The following is a 23377-nucleotide window of genomic DNA, read 5'->3' on the forward strand; positions in this document are numbered from 1 at the left end:
TTCCTAGGGCTGTCATAATAAAGCACCACAAACTAGGCTGCTCAAACAGAAATTTATTGTCAGAAGTTTGATATCAAGGATATTGGCAGGATTGGTTTCTTATGAAGGCTGTGAGGGATAATCTTCATGTGTTTCTTCTAGCTTCTGGTGGTTTGCAGGAAATCTGGCATTTCTTGACTTGTAGATGTATCACCTCCAACTGACTTCGTGTTCACGTGGTATTACCCTTGTGTGCATGTCTCTGTGTCCAAATTTCCCCTTTTTACAAGGACACGAGTTTGTGTTGGATTAGAAGCCCGCCTTACTGCAATATGACCTCATTTTATCTTAATTAATTACATGTGCAATGACTGTTACTAAATAAGGTCACATTCTGAGGTTACTGGAGGTTAGATCTTCAACATATAAATTTGTAGGAGACATAGTTCAACCTATAATAGACCTAGATGATGTGGGATAAATATTTTAGTTGCAAACAACCTGTCCCAACACAGATTCAGACCTAGGACATTTCATTGAATAGACTGTAGCATTGTCCAATGTCATAAGCAAACTTTGTGAAGTCCAGGATCATATTTAATTCCTGACCAAGCTGTCTGTTGTCTACTTGTGTGCAGAAAGTCTTTGCTATTGAAAACCTAATGAATCAAAGTCTAACTATGAGAGATTCTGAAGTCTTTTTTTAGTAGTGATGATTCAGTGGATACATTCATGCTCTTTTCCTTGAAGCTGTAACTCAATACCCCAAGATTGTTTGTAAGCTTCTCTAACCTACTGAATCTTACCAGATGTCCTAAAAATATATGTCACTAGGGCACGTGAAAGAGTAGGACTACATCTAGGTGCAGTTACCACCACTATCAGGAAGAGTAACTGTTTTATGACCTCCTGACATTTTCTTCATAAGATAGTATTATTATTGTGGGAGAAGAAAGATAATCCAGTCCTTCCAGGAATTCTAGGAGGACCACATATTTCCTCTCTGAGAAGTTTTTTAAAAAAATGATGTCTGACTTCTAGGCCATTTCTAAAGCTAGAAGACAAGGTAACCAGGAAATAACAAATAATCGGGCAATGGGTGAATAGATAAAACAGACAAAAAAAAAAAAAAGTCCTCGTGAAGTACTCAGTGTTGTGGAAAGTACTATAGTGTAGTGATTTAAAGCAGGGTTGTTGCCAGAATCTGACATTATTATTTTCACACTGCTGCCACTATTGTAATCATAACCATTGTATCAACATAATGTTCTAATTTTCTTCTTAAAAAGAAGAAAGCATATTCTTTTCAAAAATATGTTCAGGGGAAGCCAGATATTCCCTGTGCTCTTCTGTAGCTGTATGTCTAGTTGAAGCTTCAGGTTTTAAATTTAAGTAGACCTGGACTGAATCCTGTCCCTACCATTTATAACAAGTGACTTTCACAACTTCAGGTTTCTTAGCTGAAAAACGGGTGTAAATACCCATTTTCTATCCTGTTAGATCGTTAGCATAGTTCCTGCACATAGCAAATGCCAATATATTTCAGGAATTATTATTTTGAGCAACTTCCTCTTCTCTAAAATAAAGAAAAATTCTAACTGTTGCAGAGGCTACTGGCCCTATTTTATTGGTGGAGAATATAGGGGGTATGTCTTCACATCAAAATTAATATTTAATTAAAACTTTTTTGGTACATAACTAATATCTCTTGCACTCAAGCAACCTGAGCGTTCTTGTTAAACATTTATTAGCAGGCAAAAAGTTATGCTAAGAAACTAAACCTTTAGAGAATTTTCTGTTTAGGGAATATACTATTCTGACTCATTATGGTAATATCTTACTCTTTAGCCAAGTAAACAGTAAACAACTCATAGAAATAAGTGAGAAAATTATTAAACATATGCTAGAATATTATATGGAAAGACTTGTGAATGTTTTATGTATTTCTACATAAGTTTATTGCTTTGACAATATTTTCCCTGAGGTGCTACATATATAATGCCATGACAGCATATCTCCATTTTATAAGGAGTTCAGCTGTAAGCATGAAACAAGGATTGCCTTGGTTAGAACATTATGTATAGGCTTTTTTATTTAAGAGAAAACATTTTTATGTGATATTCCTTGTCTTCACTACAGTCACTGGTTTAGAGAGAGGTTTTAATCTAGCCATAATTTGGATTGACAGTTTACTCTGTTAAACCCTGGCATGTAATCTGAAAAAAGTGTTGAATACAGTATATGATATACTGACTTCTCCTTGTTTAAGTACAACTTTCTGAGAGTTTCACAGAAAGGTACTTTTTTTACTTCATTTTGATTACTAATTTTTAGGTCATATGTATTTTTATTCAAAGTTCAAATTATGGAAGCTTGACAGGAGCCAACACAAAATAGAACTAAGAAGTTAATCCTTAAGATATTCTTTTATCTGTATTATTCCTCAACTAGAAATATTTGAAAGGCTCTTTTTTTTCATACCTGTTATCCAGCACTTTGCTGTATAGAGATGGCTTAGAATAAATGTGTTAGTCCCTGGTGATCTGGTGAATTTGAGGAAAAAGTAATATGACAAGGGTGGGGCAGGAAAGGGATGTAAAAGAGAGGAAGTGAGGGTTTTAGAAGTAAGAATCATAACAAATCTCAATTTTCTTTGAAAGTTTTAGTGTATAATTAAATTTTTAAAAGTATGTTCCCCAGCCATCAGTAGGGCATTCATTGAGATTTAATCCATTAATATTCCATCCTCTCTACAGCCCTTCTCTACCAGGGAAGAGGGCATTTGACATAGGAAAAATAATACACAAGGAGTTCTACAGCCTCACAATTTGAAGGAAAAAATTGTTATGGAAAGTTCAGAAATGCTTTTTAAAATATTCTAGATTCTGAAACTCAAAAATGTCAAATCCTTGTGAACATCAAGTTGTCATGCCAATGGCAGAGTAAAGAGCTCATTGAATTTAGGATTGTAAATACTAAAAAACTTCTTTTGGAATTATGTTGTAATTGATTATTATATAGAACACAATTGCTTAGCATAAAGTCAATATGGATATCAAAAAAACATTGGAGGGCTTTAATGAAATCTTTCATTGGCCATGGCAGAAAGACAGTATTCAGACTTGCATGGTGGAGAATTTGGTGTACCCATGCAATGTTAATGTCAGATAGGGGTCACACAGATTGCATGTGTGATTGCACAGCCATGTAATCAAGGATCAAAGACAAGATCATCAGGATATTTCATATGTCATTTTACAATATGCTGGATCCTTTTGGAAGCAGCAGTGTGGATTGCAGTGCATATTGATATAAGCTTCAGGGGATCTGCATCTAAACCCTGACTTTACCACTTAAGAGTTATATAAATTTGGACAACTCATTTAACCTCATTAAACCTCAGTTTCTTCATTGAGAAGGTGAGGATAACACTAGAGCCTTGTTTTCCATCTCATAGAATTTTTCTGAGGATTAAATGATTGCAGGTAAACTACAAAACTCTGTAAAATTTAAATGGTTGCTATTGCTACAGGAAATATTTGTCAGATTCACTTATAAAAGAACTTGATGTTTTTTACCTTTCAGTGTAAGTCCGTTTATGAAACATATGCTTATTGACTCAAGTTGGTGATCAGTTTTTTAAAATTTCACCTTAATAAAGTGCTGAATCGTTGTGCAAACATTTCAGACAAATGCCTCTGAGCATAATCATTTATAACAGTTTTCTTTAGAACTTTAAATTGAGTGCCACTGTCTATTTTGGAATGCAATGCTAACATCTTAATTTATTTTCAACTAGTAGTTAATTTCCTTTAGAATGTATATCATCAACACTACCTAGTCCTGAGAGTTTCCAGACTTTTAGAAACACATACTAGGCTGCCAAAATCTCAGGTCCTTCTGTGGCAGCTCAACTCACTGATCGTTTTCTCCTCAACATCCTACAGGACAGGAGACTAAAATCATCTGCTTAGAAATAGTTAAGTTAGATAAAATGGTCCCCCCAAAGATACTATAAATAACTATAGATTTCTTATATGACAACTGTATCCAAGTAATGAGTTATATATAAAAAAAAAGCAAAAACTCATTTACCAAAAACCCCGATTATAAAATATCTAGGAATAAACTCAAACTTTTTCAACTAACATTGTAGAAGTTTTGGATTAATAGTAATACATGATATATTATCGAATCAGAAAAGTCACTGTCAAATGATGTTTAGCTTCAGCATAGTCAAGAAATTTTTTAAAAAGGAGCTTCCTACTGTATATAAGAATGTAGTATAATGCTATAGACATTTAAAAATCTGGTACTGGTACTAGAATAGATAAATAGTAGCACAGAATAGAGAGAACAAAAACAAACTCATATGTGTGGGAAATCATATATAACAAAGGTGACACTTAAAATCAGCTGGTCCAGTTACCCAAACAAATGATATTTGGACAGTTGGACCATTTGAAGGAAACCAGGTAGATCCCTACCCCAACCATTTAGAAAAATAAATTTCTTATGGATTAAATATCTAAATTCAATATAGTAGTATTTAATATGTATATAAGCATATTATGTATATTATATATATATATTACTGTACAAGAAAATGTGGGTGAATACTTTTATAATCTTGAAGAGAAAATGGCATTTCCAAGTATGACCTAGAACTCAGAAGACACATAGGAAATATTTGGTGATGTGATGATCTTATCTGATTATATAGAAAATTAACATTTCCATACAGTGAAAGGCAGAAAGTCCAAAGGTAGACTACATGAACCATAGCCAAGAGCAAACAGGATGGGAGAAAATACTAAGCTGCAAATCAGTAACCAAGGCAAACAACCTGAGTAGACAAATGAGCAAAAACTATGAGCAAGAAATTTATTGAAGACTACAAATGACCAATTAGTGTAGAGAAAGGTACTTGACCTCACCAGTAAAAAATAATCAAATACAACATTTCTAATGAGGCTGAGAAAAATGTCTAAGATTCTATCTGGTATTTACAAGAGATGATAAAATCTAGCACTCTCTAACACTCCAGGTATCTTTTTGGAGTACTATTTGGAAATATCTATTAAAATCTCAAATGCACGTGCCTTTTCACTCACCCAGCAACACCACATCACAGAATCCATGTTAGCACAAGAGAAGAATGATACCTCTGTAAGGCTGTCCATCTGTTACCAATGGTAACTTTTAAAAAGGGAAATAATATAAATTTCCCTTAAAGTGGTACAAATAGGTAATTTAATTATGTAATTCCAACAATGAAAAACTGAGCCCAGAGAAGGAAGATGGAAGAGATGAAGTAGGAGAGCATCTCCATAGGCTGGCATATAAAATGTCCTCAATCTATTGTTAATTTCAAAAACCAATTTATAGACTAATAGACATAATCATCATATCATAGTGCATCAAATTGTCCACAATGCACATCTTTATGAAATGAGGCTAGAGCATAAAGACTTTACTTTTTTACTTCATATCAGAGACTGCAAACTGGTGACCTGCCAGCTTGATTCAACTAGCAGATGTATTTTTTACAGAGAGAGAATGTTTTAAAGATCAAAAGAATTCATGAGAAAACCTGGACTTCCAGCTCTCTTAAAATAAGATTTGGAAACCCAGGACCCGTATTCCTGCCTGGCAACAATTGGCTTGAGCTGGATAAACGCTGCCCCCTTTAAAAGGTATGTACCCTCTCTGTGTCAGACTTGACTCATGTTGTTACCTGCCAGGTTTCCAGGGGCGTTGGAATTTGCTTCCTTTATTTCATATGCTCTTATATTCTGTGAATTTGTTACAAGTATGTATTACTCTTGCAGATAAAATGTAAGGATTAAAATTTATGATGGTATACCCTGTGAAACTTGTAATAAATTATCAAAGAATTTCAATGATAATATAGCAATAGTATTATAGTGCACTTCAATTTCTAGTAGTTATAAATCCAGCATTTTAAATTAGCTACAACAAAATTGAGACTAGCTTACCTAGAAATATCCTGAATGTTGAAATCAGATATTAAAAATAGAGCATCTGAATCCATATTTATAGAACACCTACTATAAGCAAAGAAAAATGATAGATGCTGCATAGCATACAAAAACGGAGTGTGTTATCATTCCTTTTCTTTCTAAGTCATCCATTAGGTCTAAAATAGCTAACTGGTTGTCATACATTGATACTATTTTTTCATAGTATTCATCACATAACTTATTTTATAATTCCTTACAGCACTCAGTTATTTTACAATCCTGTTGCTAAGAGAGCTTTACTACTGTTTCAGTAATCTTTTAACTATTTTTCCATCCTTCTGACTCTGCATTTCAGTATCAAATTCATCTCTAAAACATTGTTCCAATCCTGCCATTTTATTTTTAATACATATTAATTCAGCTCTATAATTTGGAAAATCAAAGCATGCCACAAGTTGATCCCAAAATGTCTAGATTTACTATTTTTCATGTACTCTGTTTTTCAGCCAGAAATGGGCTGCTGATTGTTTTCTAAACATATAATTTCAGATGTTCCATTTACTTGACTATTTTCTTCTTCCTGGAATGTCAACTCTTCCATTTTAGTTGTGGTTTAAAACCCTAGCCAGCCTTCACATCTTAGCTCAGATGCTGTCTCCACCATGAAGCCTTCTGCCGCCCCAGACAGAGATCTCTTCCTCTGAACTTCTATTGTGGTTTGCCTGGACTCCTGATACATCACACAATCAGCTGATTGGCGTCACAGTAATTAAGGCATATGTCTCCTGTATCCTTCTAAATATAAGTTCCTAAAGAGCAAGGATTGTTGTCTGCAAGCACAGAACTTTGCATACCGTTAAAAGTTTAAATTTTTCACTTGAAAAGTCATGAGATATACAAACTGATGTGAGGCAGATATGAGGAAGCAGACAGAACTGTAATGAGGAAGACAAAGCAGACTGATAGAGGTATCTTATAGGAACTTAGGCTGCATTAGGGTGCTTGTGTGGGTGATAAGAGGACTGCGTCATTGCCTAGGTGTAACACATGCACCTGGTACTTCCTTGACAGGATGACAATAAGGGAACCTATTCTCAGTAATAATAACAGGGTGTTCAGCTGAAGTCAACTGAGGATTTGGAAAAAGCTGGTTTGGTACAGCCTGTGTTGAGTGGCTTAAAAATTATAGAGTGAAGAATTGCTTAAGAGACAATGTTCTTAGGAAAGCCAGTTAAAGCTTATAGGACAGAGTGTCAGGCTGGCTGTTGAAAGACTTCTGATAACTTTCTGTCATTTGAAGAGCTGTTGGTGGTTTGGAAATAAATCATGTTAAAGTAATCAGCTTTTGACTGTCATGAGTCCTCAAGGGGAAGTGACATGAAGCCTTGATAAACCTTAATAGCATGACTATGATAGGTGCCATGATTTATCAGGCTACCAGATTTATCAGGTAGCTGATATGAAAACTAGTTCATACACATCCTCAGTGGCCACAGACCATGCAGTTTATTTCAGCCAGGACTAGACTTCCATAATAAGCCAGTACATATGGTATGAGGCAAAGAGTGGATGCCTGATTACCAAAGCTAAGGAGGGTGTTATAAAAGCAAAAAAGAGTTCAAATAGCCTTTTTTGGAAACATTTGGAGGATGAAGCGTTTGGCATAATGATGAGCAGGCTGAAAGGTGGCCAGGAATCATTTCATTCATTATTCTTTTCCTAGATGGGAAGATCCTGTATCTTGAGATTAATGCATGTGAGAATAGAAACCTAGCTTTGGACTTCTGACATAAGTCAGAGCAATTAGAACACATGCCTCCAAAAATCTGCAGATGGGCAGGGACTCTGAGAGTTTCCCTCATGAGCTAACAGTGTCCCTATACTCTGCTGGAGCTAGACAAATCCAGAACTAGGATTAAACAGGGCACTTCCAAAAATCATTGAACAGGAAAGAAGTTTAATCTTTGCTCCTACAGGCAGGATTTCATTTGTTTGCTCAAGTAGCATCTGGGAGATCATTAAGAAATACCTGGATGGACAAAAGGGAACTCTTGTGCACTGTTGGTAGGAATGTAAATTGGTGCAGCCACTATGGAAACCAGTATGGAGGTTCCTCAAAAAATTAAAAATAGGGACTTTCCTGGTGGTCCAGTGGTAAAGAATCCACCTTACAGTGCAGGGGACGTGGGTTCGATCCCTGGTCAGGGAACTAATCCCACATGCCGCAAGACAACTAAGCCCATGTGCTATGACTACTGAGCTCGCGCACCTCCACTAGAGAGCCTGCATGCTTGCAAACTACAGAGCCCACACACCCTGGAGCCCACGTGCTACAACTGGAGAGAGAAAACCTGCACGCTGCAATGAAGAGCCTGCGCACCACAACAAAAGATCCCGCATGCCTCAACGAAGATCCCCTGTGTCGCAACTAAGACCCAACACATCCAAAAATTAAAAAAAAGAAAATTTAAAAATAAAACTACCAGATCCAGTAATTCCACTCCTCGGTATTTATCCAAAGAAAACAAAACTAGTTCGAAAAGATACATGCACCGCTGTGTTCATTGCAGCATTATTTACAATAGCCAAAATATGGAAGCAGCCTAAGTGCCCATCCATAGATGAATGGATAAAGAGGATGTGGTGTGTGTGTGTGTGTGTGTGTGTGTATTTTCATGACTGTGTAATGAAATATTACCCAGTCATGAAAACAGAACGAAATCTTGTCATGTGCAACAACATGGATGGACCTAGGGGGTATTATGCTAAGTGAAATAAGTCAGAGAAAGACAAATACCATATGATTTCACTTACTGTGGAATCTAGAAAAAACAAATGAACAAACATAACAAAACAGAAACAGACTCATAGATACAGAGAACAAACAGGTGGTTGCCAGAGAGGAGAGGAGTGGAGAGAGGAAAGAAATAGTTGAGGAAGATTGAGAGGTATAAACATCCAGTTACAAAATAAATGAGTCACAGGGTGAAATGTACAACATGGAGAATGTAGTCAATAATAATGTAATATCTTTGTATGATAACAGGTGGTGACTAGACTTACCATGGTGATCATTTTGTAATATATGGAAATATTGAATTGTCATGTTGTACGCTGGGAACTAGCATAGTGTTGTAGGTCAATTCTACACCAAAAAATAAACAAACTTGGGAATACCCTGGTGATCCAGTGGTTAGGACTTGGTGCTTTCACTGCCAAGAACCAGGGTTCAATCCCTAGTCGGGGAACTAAGATCCCACAAGCCGTGTGGTACAGCCAATAATAATAATAATAATAATTTAAAAAAAACTCATGGAATAAGAGATCAGATTTGTGGTTACCAGAGGCGGGGGAAGGGAGAACTGAATGGAGGTGGTCAAAAGGTACAAACTTCCAGTTATAAGATAAATAAATACTGGGGATATAATGTTCAACATGATTAATTAACACTGCTGTACGTAATACATGAAAGTTGTTGAAAATAAATCCTGAGTTCTCATCTCTAGGAGAAAAGTTTTTTTCTTTTTATTTTGTGTCTATATAAGATGATAGGTGTTCACTAAACTTATTGTGGTAATCATGATGTATATAAGTCAAATTATTATGCTGTACACTTTAAACAGTGCTGTATGTTAATTATATCTCAATAAAACTGGAAGGAAAAAAAAAACCACTTGGAGCTGATCAGTGGAGATAACAAAAGTTGTACAGTTGTCCCTCTGTATCCATGGGGGATGGGTTCCAAGACCCCCAATACCAAAATCCAAGGATGCTCAAGTCCCTTTTGTATAATAGTGTACGTAGCATTTGCATATAACTTATGCACAGTTTCCATGTACTTTAAATTATCTCTAGATTACTTATAGTACCTAATACTAATATGTAAATGCTGTGTAAATAATTTAAATACAATGTAAATGCTGTGTAAATAGTTGCTGGCACACAGTAAATTCAAGTTTTGCTTTTTGGAACTTCCTTGAATTTTTCTTTTTCCTGAATGTTTTCAATCTGCAGTTGGTTGAATCCAAGGAGGCAGAACCTGGGATTTGGAGGGCCGACTGTAGTTGGGAGCAATGGATTGTGAATCAGATAACAGCCAGCAAAAAGAAGCAGAAAAGTGAGAAGTGCTCAGGGCAATTTTTTTCTTCTTCTTCCTCTTTTTTTCTTTCTCTCCTTCCCTCACTTTCTCTCTCTTTCTTTCCCTAGAGTGCTCCTTAATGAGAGATACCAGCTGTTGCCCAATAGCTCCTTAAAGGGGCCACTGGATACCTGACTAGAGTTTCAAGACCACCAGTCTAAGTCTGCTATAGATATGAACATCTCCTCATATCTCAGTAGCCCCTAGTAAATCATTGCACATTTAATATGGATACAGACTATGAATCATAGTCTTAAATCATGTTTGCTTTTACTGAAAATAGATAAAACTAGTCATATTCAAAGGCATGAGTATATTTTTCACATTATATTTGATTGTACTTACATAATTTCATTTTTGATAGCTAACATATACATATGGTTCAAAATTGACATTCCTGTCCCAGTGACATAGTCCCCTTCCCAGAGACGGTCAGTGATACCAGTTTCTGGTATATGCTTCCAGAAATTGTTTATGTATGCACAATTACATATACAGGTATCTCACACACCTGTATAGTTAATGTTAATGCCTGCACATTAATGGTAATGTGTTATTAACATTAATAATACAGTCCTGAAAATCTGCAAGAGAATGTTAAGCAGGTGCCTATTTTTATCATTCTAATGCATCTTGTGCCATGTCAACCCCCAGACCCCCAATTTCCTAAATCATATATAAACCACAGTAAAATGTTTATATATGTAACATACTATAATATTAGGATAAAAATTCCTTAAAACATCACCTACTAATCACCAATAATAGACATACTAACAAACCTTTGCTTTGTATGCCTGACTAGGCACTGACTTCAGAGAAGCAGATGACTTTTGTTGACACTTGTGAGCGTCCCAAAACGTGTACATTTGATTCTTAACCTACCAATGTGTCTGCAGTATAACTCGAGGCTTTCCCAAGCATTGTTTTCTTAAAATTGTACTGAGTTTGGGTGATGTAAATATGTTATTTTTCTCTATTAAAAAGTGTTGAGATATGTATATATTATTTTTTCTATAAGATTTCTGTATTAAAAACTAGGAAGTGTACTATCGAAAAAACAAAACAACAGCCAGGAACTGAGAAGTTGCCTTTTTCTATCATTTTGCACAAATAGGTATGCTATATACACTATTTGTACACTTTTTAAAACTTGTTTCTACACACAATATTACCAATAGTTGTCTCTGGGTAGTTGGACTTTGGGTAATTATGTTCTTTTTGTTTATCTGATTTTCTGTATTCTCTACATCTTGCAACATGAAAAAAGATTTTTAAGAATGTATATATTTAAAAATTTTTAAGTAACTAGTTCAACTTTTAAAAAGTCACTTATGTGGACCCATTCCTCAGGCCAGATGTCATCATGTTTAAGTCCAACTCAGCTTATTCTTAATCTATGATTATTAACAGAACGTGATTCTACATATACATGGTCTCCCGATTAATCATTTATACTTTTAAGTAGAATTAATTATTGACAATTACTGTGATAACTTTAATAATGTGAACCTTAGGATGTTTACTTCATCATGTATTCAACCATTGAAAGGCAAATAATATCCTTAAACAAGAGTTTCACACTTTCACTTACAGCTAGTTAAAATAATTTTGCCTGTTTATCAAAATCTAAAAGAAAACTTTGGACACTAAGAAATTGACAAATTAATTTTCTATATAAGGCATTTTTTCCCCCTCCATTGATACTGCAATTTATTTCCCTGAGTGATCTGTATTCGAGTCTTACCCTTACCCATGGGCAAGGCAGGCAGCAAAGGCTTCCCCGAGAAAGGCAGTTTTGATAGAAAACAGTGTATCACCTCCCCATCCTGCCAGTAATTTCCAAAAAAATTGAGTACATCATCCCTTCATGAGAAGGGGTGTAAGGCACAATCTTGAGAAGACTTTAAAGCCAACAGTATCACTACAGGCAAAATTATTGTAAAAATAAATCTTGAGAATGGTGCCGGTTTTAAGACTTTATTTTGCTTATGATAGCACTATGAGAGGTGGGAAGAGCAAATCTACAATTCAGATCCACAAAGAAATAATACAATGAAAACTGAAAGCACTTTCCAAATCAACTAATACAAACAATATAAATCTGAGTTCATGATCCAGAAAAATGGCTGATGAATGACTATAATACACTATTGCAATCAAACAAAATCAAGGAAGGTCAAATTTGAATTAGAATGTAAATGAAATAGAATTTCAAATAATTTAGCAATGTTTTTGCCTTCATAATCAAATATAATTTTGCTGACAGCATAATTAAAAACTATCCTTGCCCTAGAGTCAAGTGGATGTAAAGATAGAGAAAATGCATTTTGTGATTTAAAAAAAAAAAAAAAAGATTAGGAGCTGAGAAAGAAAAACCTACCTCTTTTTCCCCAAAGTAGGGAAAATTTGCATTAAAAGACTGATTGTTGATCAAGGGTCAAATATCTACTAAATCTGGTCTCATCTAAAGTCAGCTTGGTCCTTCCCCATGCTGCTAGTGCGTTCTCTTGCCTCTGCTCAGCAGCATTTCTCGACTGGCCATTCTGGATCAGTGCCTAAGTTTTAACACTGCCTAGATGAGCAAGGTTAATTTCCTATAGACAGTAGGTATATGGAGGAAAATCAGAAATATTAGCAGGGCTAACCTGTCAGTCTAATAAACAAAAGAAGAGAGGACAAGGAGAAAAGAAAAAAGAGGGAATGAGTTAAGTAAAGATATCAAAGCATATAATAAACAGTCCACAAGGTATAAACCAACTGACCAGAGAGGGTATGCAGTGCCACTTAAGGGCCAGAGAAACTTCTGTATCACTCAAGTTGGAAGGCTTCAGTCATGTGCCATTATTTCTCCACCTAGACTTGGATCCAAATAGTCCAATCTGCCAGAAATGTGAGGTGAGTATTACAAATTTAGGTTGGAAGACAGACATCTAGACATACAATGTGTTAAAGGAGAGGAGAGTATAGGATGCCCTGGAATACATAGAGGGGGCAACTAATATGAATTTAAAAGAAACGTAGTTTAACTGAGGCTGAAAGGATGGGAAGAGGGTAGCCAGGCAAAGAGAAGGGAAGGATGTTTCTCTCTTAGAGAGGGAATGGATTCTGCAAGTGCCCAAAGGCAAGAGAATTGTTAAAGAGAAGTGAATTTAGCATAGACTTGAGAAGTAGTGTTGAGCAATGAGATAGGATTGGACACCATCAGGATACTAGAAAATCTTGTATGTCACCTCAGGGACAATGGAGCCACTGCAGGTATCAGAAATTAACTTGAAAAAAATCACTTACCAATGACTGGCTCTATATAATTTTACTTTTAGACTAGACACATGACAATTTAAGCTAGAGGATAATTAAGAATTTTGCAAACCCCCAAGAACATTGTTATAGCTTTTAATCATCATTATATTTTAGATGAACATGGTATATCCTACAAATGGCCTTTTAACTTTATCACGGGGTATTTATTTATGATTTAGCTCCTTCTCATGAAAATACTGTATCTTTAAAAAAATTTCTGATTGTTTAGATTACAAAAAAATAAATTCTTGTTATATTTTAGAATTGCTGGAAGCTTAAAATTTTGATGACTCATTTCATCAATAAAATGTTTTCAGCATATACTTTATATATATGAACAAAAATACATGAATATATAGAATAAAAATACATGTGAATATATATTGCATATGTTATGTACATAATAGTACATAATTTCAAATAAATTGTATATATTTTGTATAAAATATATACATTATAAAGTATATGTAGAAATTAAAAAATAATGAGCAGAAAAAAATTAGAAATCAAAATTCTAATAGAAGAAATAGAACTTTCCCAAGGGACTTGGAAGACCCACTCTGGAGACAACTGTTATAACCCACATAAAATCAGAGTTCCGATTTTTTTTCATATTTTCATTTTTTCATAAATTCTGCACATGGGACTGTATATTTCTTACTTGAAGAAATAAAATATTATGTGGGGAACATTCTTAATTTCAGGCACACTTTCACAGAAAATTAATCAAGTGTTCTTACTATTTTGATTACAAAAGAAAAATTCCAACCACAAGAATCACTGAGGTCACCATGTACTCTTGAATGGATTCAGTGTGTTATGTTGCCACAGGAATTTCAAACTTGTAAAGTTGTATGACGCTCTCGAAGCCTTATGTTTCTTACTGCAAGGAACAGAGAACAGATAGATTTTAGTACTGAAAATTAAACCTAAGGACCTCAATAAGAGAAAAATAAAGAAGGTAAGTGGGAAAAAAATATGCGGTAAAAAGGACCATCATTTAAGCCCCTCCAGAGGCTTCCTAGTTTAAAATAACTCAGTACTGTCTTTTCTGGACTGAGGACCTGCATTTGAACACACCACTGAAAACCCTGGTGTGATGGCCAGACCATGGGTTCTTGGGTCAGCCTGGTTTTGATCCAGCTCTGTGTGAAATTAGGCAAGATACTTAACCTTTCTAAGCCTTTGTTTCCTTATCTATAACATGGGTATGAGTGACACCTACCTACTAGGATTGCTGGATGGATTAAATGAAATAATAATGTATGTGAGGTGTTTAACACAGTGCCTGGGCTGTAGTAAGCACTCAATAAATACCAGCATAATTGTTCAAAGAAATAGAAGTATACAGTGAACATAGCATCACCTTTTCTGACAAAAAGCCCAGGGTTAACATAAAATATAAACACTTTTTAAGCTTTTGTTCTTACAGAATTTTGATTTTCTAATTATCACAGTGTACTTTCAAATGTCTGAATCAATGCCATTTCATTTAGATTAAAAACTAGAAATAGCAGGCTATCAAACTTGCTTTCTGCAAAGCAGCAGGCAGAGTGCTGAGGGCCCAGGATGTGGAAGAGATAAACATAATTAAGTGGGAAGGGCAATGATTAAGGCAGTCTTAGCTTATGCTAGGACAGGTCTTGCTAGTAGAAGGGCAAATGAGGTGATAATTTCAGTTCCTAAATACTAGAGCAAGAAGCTGTGAGACGGTTGTTAGGAGAGAAATGAAAAATAGTCTCAAGGAGAAAGAGGGCTGGAAAGTACAACATACACACATGCTTCTTTCCTAAATATTTGCCTGTGTACCTTATCACATGCCACATGCCATGCTAGGCATTTTCACAAACTGTCTTTATCTGCCTATTTTATAGATGAAACCCTAAGGTTCAGAGATTATAAATTGCTTGCCCAAGATTATACAAAGAAAATAGAATTACAGTCAGTGGTGGCATATGCTGTTTGTGGTGATGATTATCGTAATATGGGTCAGGGACATTAGAGAGACCAGGCTCAAAGGAGCTGAGCTATGGAGAAAGAGTCTGCTCCCAGATTTTTAAGCAGCAGTTTTAGGATCTTCCACTTGACTGAAAATAGCCAAATTTGCATTGAAAAGTCATTGAAGTCAAGAGATAAAAACCCTAAGAGACTTCATGTGGGTGATTTGTTGCTACAGAAGCAACTTGCTTGGTACTTGATGGTTACAGGCTGAACAGTTCTTGCTTTTTGTCCAGGAAATGTAAAACTGAAGGAATGCAGATTTGCCAGGCAGGGAAATAACTCATTAAGCTCATAATATGATAAAAAGAAACAGGTTGTGAGAGAAACTTTTTATATAGAGTTTTTTCTTAACAGTCTTATTTAGGCTTATATCATTGTTTAATAATAAAGTTTTACGCCTCGTTGTCATCTATTTTGCTTACTGATTGCACAATTTACAGTCACTTTGGGACAGGGGTCCTGAGGCTGATTACTAAAAAGCTGTGAAAACTTTTATCCTTATCCACAGTTAAAGCACCCAAGCATTTCAGCTACCTTTCAGAAATATTTTCAGATTCTATAGACACTAAAAAACTCTGCTTCTGTGATGCTGTGGAAATAGATTGGGTATCTAAAACCTGCACTGTAGAGAGACTATTTCTCACCTACTAAGATTGTGCCTATAATTAGTAGATACTATCACCAAGATAGTGGAATTTAGGCTCATCTGTTGGGGCCTATGTAGTACAGGAACCCTAGGAATCAGTGACTAAAAAGTCTGGATTTAGCTTTTGTTATTAAAAAAAAAAAATCTTAAGCCAGACACAATAGGAGAAATCTTGTCTGATTCCACTTACATGAAGAACCTAGAATAGACAAACTCAGAGAGACAGAAAGTTTGGTAGTTATCAGAGTCTGGGAGGAGAGGAGAGATGGGGAGTTATTGTTTAATGGATACAGAGTTCCAGTTTGGGAAGAAGAAAAAATTCTGGAGATGGATATTTGTAATGGTGGTACAATGATGTGAATGTACTTTATGCCACTTAGCTGCATATGGTTAAAATGGTATGTTTTATGCATATTTTATTTACCATAATAAAAAATTCTTAAGCCACAGCAATAATGCCAATAATACCTACCAATATTGACTAGTGCACTGGACAATGTGCTAAATGCTTTTCATGCACTCTCTTAGTTAACCCTTAAGGTAAGTACCAGAGAGAATGAGACACAAAAGCTTAATTCATATGTCTAGGCTTCACACAAATAGTAAATGGTATAGCAGGCTTTGAACCTGGGCCTATTTACAAAGCCCATGATATACGTACAACATTATATATATGGGACTTTAGAGAACTTTTTAAAGTTTATATAAAACTTTTATATTAGATTTATATTTTCATATCATACCAAAGGCAAGATTTATATAAATAAAAACATCAAAGCTCAGTGTTCTAACACTAACAGGTGGCTTTATTCTCAGGTGATGCTTTTTCAACTCTCCTTCATCTACAGAACTTTAAACACACAACAGAGGCAATCTCAGGGAAGAGCATCCATCCTTGTTTCTGAACAGTACAGTGTAATTTTGACAATAAGATGGAGGAGGGGGAGAGTGAATTTATTCTTTCCCCTTCTGTTCCCTACTGTTGTTTCAGATCACAGTGCCACTAGATGGCCTCTTTTTTGATTTCAAGAATGGACTTGTTACTTTTTGATTTTGCCCTCATATCATACTCTGCTCTCAAAACTGTCCCCCCTCTGGCCTGGGTAATCCATCAGGGGCCCAACCTCCCCTAGTTTCACAAAGGTAGGCAAATGACTCCAGCAGAGACAGAATCGTTTTGAAGGAGTGAGTGTTGACTTGCTGCCACTTCAAAAGAACCTGCCTGAAGATGAGGCCGGTACTTAGAAAAACCATAGCCAAGAAATGGAGAAAGTTGTCTTGACGCTACTTTAAAATATCTGGCTTTTATTTATTTATTTATGGCTGCATTGGGTCTTCATTCCTGCTCGCGGGCTTTCTCTAGTTGCAGCAAGCGGGGGCTACTCTTCGTTGCGGTGTGTGGGCTTCTCATTGAAGTGGCTTTTCTTGTGGAGCATGGGCTCTAGGCATGTGGGCTTCAGTAGTTGCAGCACACGGGCTCAGTAGTTGTGGCATACGGGGTTAGTTGTTCTGCGGCTTTTGGGATCTTCCTGGACCAGGGATCAAACCTGTGTCCCCTGCATTGGCAGGTGGATTCTTAACCACTGCGCCACCAGGGAAGTCCCAAAACATCTGGCTTTTGTTCCAGATGATTGTGTGCCTGGCACACAATAAGCACTGGATTATATTTTCCTTGAAATAACATATTGTCTGACCAACTTATGAGAACTCCAAGATCTTCATTTCTGAAATGTGGCCCTGAACGCAATCTCTTCTCATTCCACTTCTCCCATTCATTCATTCATTCTCTGAATATTTATTATGTATCAGGTGAGACAACACAAACAGAAGTCATAATCTGTGGTGAATGTAGCATCAGAAACATTTAGAGTATTATAGGTGCACAGAGGAAGCACCTCTGCCTCTGTGGGAAGAGTATTCCAGGCTGAGGATGGAAGGTGCAAGCTCTCAGGGGGCTATGCTTGGTGGGTTCAAGGACACCACGGAGGCCAGTGTGGCCTGTCTCCTTTGTTTCCACCTTTCTCCCCCTGTGAAGATGGTTATCCATGCAATGTGCCCTTTAGTTTATCTTTTTCCTTTTTTCCTTGGAGAGAAGATCTCTTTCACTTCTAAGGCTATGAATAGATGACTTCCAACACAAACCGTCAGTCCTAGTCTCTCCACACAACTCCAAGCAAGCATTTTCATTTGCTTTCATGAAACCTCCACTTGGATTTCCTCCTCATTCCTTCAGATCTACATGTTCTCCAAAGAATTCATCATCCTCTCCACCCCAAACACACCCAACCAGCTCCTCTTCTTGGTAATACTTTCCTTGACAATGGCCCATTATTACTGAATCAGTGAGGCTTACAACTTTGGAGTCACCTTTCCTTCCCCCTCCCTGGTATCTCACGTGTAATCACATACTTAAACCAGATGGCAAACTGTCCAAATTCCAAGGATGGCCCCCACCAAAGTTCTAAGCCAGAACAAACATGTGTAATTGGGCAATCATTCTCTGGCTATTGCAACCAATAGGAAATTATTTTTTTTCCTTTTTGACTCACCTGCAACATTTATCTTTACCTGAAAACTTTTATGGAGGTAAAATCTGGAAAACCACAAACCACACTTCCAGATGAGCTTCCATGGTTAATGCGTTCTGAACAAATCATTTTAAACACAGTGAAAACACTTGAGTGCAAGTGTTTATGCATCACTACACGTTGACTTAAGACAGTTGGGATTGCCAGTTGGGTTTCCCTGTGCTGTTTCTAACGGTCCCAGGGATTCTAAACTATTCTGTCTTAATTTTATCCTGGCATTGAAGTGATGTGAAGTCTCAAAATTCACTTCAGTGCTGTGCAAGGGCTTCTAAACAGCTCAAGGTTTCCTCATTAAGACAGCACTCCTATTCTCTCCATTATTTTTTAACTTTTTATTTTATATTGGAGTATAGTTCATTAACAATGTTGTGATAGTTTCAGGTGTACAGCAAAGTGATTCAGTTATACATATATCAGTTCTTTTTCAAATCCTTTTCCTATTTAGGTTGTTACATAATATTGAGCAGATTTCCCTGTGTTATACAGTAGACGCTTGTTGGTTATCCATTTTAAATATAGCAATGTGTACATGTCAATCCCACTTTCCCTAACTATCCCTTCCCCCAATCCTTCCCCTCTGGTAACCATAAGTCATTCTCTAAGTCTGGACATATATCCAGAGAAAAACATGGTCTGAAAGGATACATGCATCCCAGTGTTCATTGCACCACTGTTTACAACAGCCAAGACATGGAAGCAACCTAAATGTCCATCGACAGAGGAATGGATAAAGAAAATGTGGTACATAAATACAATGGAATATTACTCAGCCTTAAAAAGAAATGAAACTGAGTTATTTGTAGTAAGGTGGATGGACCTAGAGTCTGTCATACAGAGTGAAGTAAATCAGAGAAAGAGAAATATCGTATGATGCCACTTATATGCAGAATCTAAAAAGAAATGATACAAATGAACTTATTTACAAAATAGAAACAGACTCTCCATATATTTTTTTTAACTTTCAAGCATCACTTCTTTAGAAAGCATTCCTGGCAGCTGGGCCGGTCAAGGTGGCGGTCAGTGGTGGGTCAAGGTGAACAGTGGCTGAGGTGTGGGAAGTGGCATGGAGTCGAGCCTGGGACTGCGGAAGTGTGGGGGGACCACAGTAGAAATCCTCAGGGGCAAGAAAGAAAGCCTGGACCTCGAAGTCCCTGAGCAACTCTTCTCCTTGGATTTGGGGAGCCTGCCCCCCATCTTAAAAAAAAAAGAAAGGAAGAAAGCATTCCCTTATTTATCAATACTTTATTCACCCTCATGTGCTTTGTGTTACTCCAGCATTCAAGCCAAAATATTTGCCAATTCTGATTGAGAAGTAGGCAGTCCATATGAACAGTAAAAAATAATTTATCAAGAATAATTAAAATTCCATTTTAATGATTTCAAGAAATCATGGTGGTTGTTTGCCTTGATGAAACCCAGCACTGGAGCCTCCCCAGCTCTTTGGTGGGGCTAATGGCGGACTCTGGGAGGGCTCACACCAAGGAGCAGTTCCCAGAGCTTCTGCTGCCAGTGTCCTTGTCCCTGTGGTAAGCCACAGCCAACCCCCACCTCTGCAGGAGACCCTCCAATACTAGCAGCTCAAGTTTTTAAAATCAACATCTTCCCTGAATCCAAAATTATTGCTCAGATTGGTGACTCCATCTCACTGACTTGCAGCACAACAGACTGCGAGTCCCCATCGTTCTCCTGGAGAACTCAGACAGACAGTCTGCTGAACGGGAAGATGAGAAATGAGGGGACAGAATCCACGCTGACCATGGATCCTGTTAGTCTGGGGAATGAACACTATTACTTGTGCACAGTGATTTGTGAGTCCCAGAAACTGGAAGAAGGAATCCCAGTGGAGATCTACTCTTTCCCTAAGGACCCAGAGATTCATTTGAGTGGCTCCCTGGAAGTTGGGAAGCCAGTCACAGTCACGTGTTTGGTCCCTGCTGTTTACCCATTTGAAAAGCTGGAGATAGAATTACTGAAGGGCAACCGTACAGTGAAGACACAGAACTTTCTGGAGCCTTCAGAAATGAAGTCCCAGGAAACAAAGAGTTTGGAAGTAACCTCCACTCCTGTTTATGAGGATATTGGGAAAGCTCTTGTTTGTCAAGCTACAGTACACATTAATGAAATTGATTCTCAACCCCAAGTACGGGGGACTACAAAAAAACTGCAAGTCTACGTCTCACCCAAGGACACAGTTATATCTGTGAATCCCTCCACAAGCCTGCAAGAAGCTGACTCCATGACAATGACATGTACCAGTGAAGGTCTACCAGCTCCACAGATTTTTCTGGAGCAAGAAATTAGACAATGGGAATCTACAGCTCCTTTCTGAGAATGCAACTCTCACTTTAATTGCTATGAGGATGGAAGATTCTGGAATTTATGTGTGTGAAGGAGTTAACCTGGTTGGGAAAGACAGAAAAGAGGTGAAATTAATTGTTCAAGAGAAAATGTTTACTGTAGAGATCTCTCCTGGATCCCAGATTGCTGCTCAGATTGGCGACTCAGTTGTGTTGACCTGTGATGTCATGTGTTGCGAGTCCCTATCTTTCTCTTGGAGAACCCAGATAGACAGCCCTCTGAATGGGAAGGTGAGGAGCAAGGGGTCCAAGTCCACGTTGATCCTGAGCCCTGTGAGATTTGAGAACGAACATTTTGCACCGTGACATGTGGACATAAGAAACTGGAAAAGGTAATCCAGGTGGAGCTCTACTCCTTCCCTAGAGATCCAGAAATTGAGATGAGTGGTCTGTTAGTGAGTGGAAACCTGGTCACTGTAAGCTGCAATGTTCCTGTTGTGTATCCTTTTGACCGGCTGGAGATTGAATTACTTAAAGGGGAGAGTATTATGAAAAATAAAATCTTTTTGGAAGATGTAAGTAAGAAATCCCTAGAGACCAAGAGATTGGAAATGATCTTCATCCCCACCACTGAAGATACTGGAAAAGTTCTTGTTTGTCTGACTAAGTTACCTATTGATGAAATGGAATTTGAACATAAACAAAGGCAGAGTACACAGGTACTATATGTTAATGTTGCTCCTGGTGATACAACCCTCTTGGTCAGCCCCTCCTCCATCCTGGAGGAAGGTAGGTCTGTGAATATGACATGCTCTAGCGATGGCCTTCCAGCTTCGAAAATCCTGTGGAGCAGGCTGCTAAGTAATGGGGATCTATAGCCTCTTTCTGAGAATATCACTCTCACCTTAACGTCTACAAAAATAGGAGATTCTGGTATTTATGTCTGTGAAGGCATTAAACAGATTGGAATAAGCAGAAAAGAAGTCAAATTAATTATCCAAGTTGCTCCAAAAGATATACAACTTAACAGCTTTTCCTTCTGAGAATGTCAAGGAAGGAGACACTGTCATTATCTCCTGTACATGTGGAAATGTTCCCCAAACTTTGATAATCCTGAAGAAAAAAGCAGAGTCAGGCTACATAGTGCCTAAGTCTACAGATGGTGCATATACCCTCCACAGGGCCCAGTTAGAGGATGCGGGAGTATATGAATGTGAATCTAAAAATGAAGTTGGCTTTCAATTAACAAGCATAACACTCGATGTTAAAGGAAGAGAAAGTAACAAGAACTATTTTTCTCCTGAACTTCTCATGCTCTATTGTGCATCCTCCTTAATAATACCTGCCATTGGAATGATTATTTACTTTGCTAGAAAAGCTAACATGAAAGGGTCATACAGTCTTGTAGAAGCAAGGAAATCAAAAGTGTAGCTAATGTTTGAAATGCTCAGAGACATGATGTTCAAATCCTCAGTACTGCTCATCATTCCATGAGGAAAACAACAAGCTAGGAGTCCAGACTTCCTTGAATGTAGTAAACTCTTGGAAAGAAATGGCTGCCTATGCCCCTTGTTGTGAGCCAGAAGCCAAAGGAAAATTTTGGCCTAAAAAATAGGCACTACCTTTGAGATGTGATAACTGGAGTAGTTTCTTGATGTGTATATGCAATAACATGACTTGTATATATGTAAAATAAAACTATGTCAGAGCAAGATTGCTTGGAATATCAGCACACACTAGTCACATTTCTAAAATTATTAAAATGTTGCTTGGACTGACTGTTATAACTTAATTCCTGTTAATATTGATTGGCAGCTGAACCATGTCATCTTTGTACTATATTATTTCCTTTAACAAAATTTTATTCCTATAAAGTTCATAGACAACAATTCCATGTTTTGTAAAGATGCTAGAGTTTTATATTGTTATACGCAAATGATAAACCAAAAGGGCACTGGGTTGACTTTCAGGTACTGAACACTTCAATCTATGGTATAATGGTTGATTGGATTTCTCTGGATGGTACTGACATGGTACGGAGATGTTTTATGATATTGTTTTTTCATCAGACTCTTGTGTAACTTTCCCAATGAGGTCTAAAAATGCAACTTCTTTTGATTTTCTTTTGTAAATGTTTAGGTTTTTTTGTATAGTAAAGTGATAATTTCTGGAATTGAAAAAAAAAGAATTCATGGTAACTCTAGTCAGGATAAATGTTGCCAGTTAAGAATTAATATGAAGCATAACAAAATATCAGTGGAGGAAATTATTAGCAAAGCAACATAAAGTAGAATTATATAAGGTATATAAATTATCCCTTGTCAGAAGATTGCTGACTCTGAAAATTTAATGTCAGTTACAAATTAGGAACACAGTTAATATATTTATCTCTAAATGTTTTCCTTGCTCTAGGGCAGCATACTTGTCAAACTTTTTCACAC

General features: G+C 36.8%; 1 pseudogene; it reads left to right on the top strand.

Moving 5' to 3' along the window:
* Nucleotides 1–12876: 12876 nt before the first annotated feature.
* Nucleotides 12877–23377, top strand: LOC132440327 (vascular cell adhesion protein 1 pseudogene; annotated as a pseudogene).

The sequence above is a fragment of the Delphinus delphis genome, chromosome 17 (genome assembly GCF_949987515.2).
Source record: "Delphinus delphis chromosome 17, mDelDel1.2, whole genome shotgun sequence".
Classification (NCBI taxonomy): Eukaryota; Metazoa; Chordata; class Mammalia; order Artiodactyla; family Delphinidae; genus Delphinus; species Delphinus delphis.